We start from the raw sequence: 2,616 nt of genomic DNA on the forward strand, positions 1-2,616 counted from the left end.
CATAAATGCTCTTTTCGTCAATTTCATACCCAAAAGATGATTTAAACTTTTTATCATTACGAATACACTAAGTATAGGCTAAGTGAATAAACTTCTGTCACACATCCTCTTCGGCTCTGGTGACCCTCACAAGAAACGCTTATGATTTAGAGAAAATAGGTTTGATGTCCTAATGACACAAACACCGAAATTTTTGTTTTACCAAAAGTATTCTACCGTTATCAAAAGTTAATGATGAAGCATCTATTAGACCGATAATCCCAGTTTTCGACAGGAATTCATCTAAGAATGTCCACGTTATCGGGATAACACCCCAATTTTATTTAGTCAGAGATCATTTTATTTTTCCATCGAGATTCAGATATTGATATATATCACATGCTTGTTGCCAGCTTCGTCTGAAAAACTACTTTATCACCTGTTGAGGTAACAATAATTTTATTGTCTCTCAACTCAGAGATATACGTTGCTAAATCAAACTAAAAGCAATTACGGAAATATGTTAATTCAAACAATACAGTCAGTGCTTGGCTCGTACAGCTCGTCTAGTTCTATTATCACTTTTCTGGTCCATTATAGGGCCGGCATGTTTGGCTTCACTTTTCCTGCTAGATCACCCATGCATTGTTATCGTTCGTATTTAGCACTCAACCAAATTTCTTTTTCGACTTTAAGAAACTTAACACGTTTAATATACATAGGACAAGCTGCTTAAATAACCGTACACTCTTTATTTCTGTCACCAATCCGATCCGATCTATACGATATTGGCGATCCACTCTAGTAACGATAATAATTTACTTTAAATAACGATTTCGAAGGTAACTTTTTTAAACATTTTATATTAAATAACAAATTAAGTTCAGGCTGTTCTATCTATATTTTTTTAACTTGTTTTCATGAGCAATTATAAAACTAGAAATATTTTTTGTAATTGTCTATCATTATTTTTTCATTACTACATCTTAGGAAACTTGGGAGAATAAGTTTAATGTCAAAATAATACAAAGCCTAGCGTATTTGTCTGACCGGTATTATTCTAGCTTTGCCATGAGCTAACGATGAAGCATCTATCTGACCAATAACCCCACTGGTAGACTGGAGTTCATCTAAGAATGTGCAAGAGACAACAGGTAATGCAAGAGACAACATTTACCATTTTTTTTATTATATCTCCAGTCAGAGCTATTTGTCCTAAACTAAAACTCTAATAATTAAAAATAAACTAAATTAGTTATTGGCTTCAGTGAGAAAAGAACACTAACGACAAAGCATCTATCAGACCGATAAGTCAACTAGTCGACTGGAGGTCATCCAAGATTGAGCAAGAGAAACCATGTGACGACTTACCAAACAATTTTATTTTGTCAGACATCATTTTACCATTTTTTTAATTATATCTCTAGTCATAGCTGTTTGTCCTAAGACTCTAATAATTCAGAATAAACTAAATTAGTAAATGACTTCAGTGACAAAAGAACACTAACGACGAAGCATCGACTGGAGAATGTCCAAGGGAGAAGCTGCGATTATTACCAAATAATTTTATTTCGTCAGAGATAATTTTATTTTGCTAAATCGAAACGTAGATACATAAACATATGAATTAAACGAATAAAAGATTGACTTCAGTTGGAATGAGCATTAACTGATCAATTAATTAGTTGTGGAATCAATTATTTATTTTACTATTATTAATAATTAGTTCTGATCGAAATGATGTGTTTTATCGCTACCACCGGTCAGCTAATGTTAAGTGTTATCCTCGACCATAAGGTAAGCTAAGCCGGTTGACTCTAAACGGACTATACCTTTTGCGATTGATGGCCAATAAAGTGGCTCAAGTAGATATTGGAAATGGCCACTGGGAGGGGGGAGGGTTTTAATTTGGACCCTGGAATATTAGTGTAAATTACTCTAATTGCTAAAACGAGTCAGCTCCGGTCCAAGTTGCTATCCAAACAATGGGCCTCTCTCTAGTCAAATTTCGTTACATCATAATAGGTATCTATTTATAACTAATGGCAAGTTTAATAAATATTTTTCATTTATATAAATAAAAAATATTTATATAATATTTGCAAGCTTTTTTTTTTTAATTTCTGAGAACGGTCGAAATGTGGAATGACCTGGTCAGAATGGGTACCATAAGAAGTCAGTAGCAGTTAAATTCTGATACTATTCAGAATCACCTGCGCACGACACCAAAGACCTGAGATAGAAGTATTGAGTTATCGCTTAATATATTAACATTAGTCGGTACTGGATTATAATATAAATAATGGAAGTTGTTAATCACCTTCATCCGGAGACCGAAGAAAGGTAAGATTTTCCAAATAATATAAGAGATACCGTAAATGTAGAAAAGTTTATAATTATATACGCATACTATTCACAATAGCGTTCCTGAGAGCTTGAATACTGAGCTAAAGCTTTTTTTTTCGGCCAAGACTCCCATTAGAGTCCTTTACTGCCTAACCATGGCTGGAGGTCAAAGTTTTTCATTTTGTAGGACCGCCAATCAATAAAAAAATTCATCACCCCAGGCCGGATTCGAACCTAAGCTAAAGTCTTGTAGTGTATTGATATTGTCAGTACTGATTAGGTATTCTATAA

The sequence above is a fragment of the Halyomorpha halys genome, unplaced genomic scaffold (genome assembly GCF_000696795.3).
Source record: "Halyomorpha halys isolate HHAL.00 unplaced genomic scaffold, Hhal_1.1 Scaffold1076.1, whole genome shotgun sequence".
Taxonomy (NCBI): domain Eukaryota; kingdom Metazoa; phylum Arthropoda; class Insecta; order Hemiptera; family Pentatomidae; genus Halyomorpha; species Halyomorpha halys.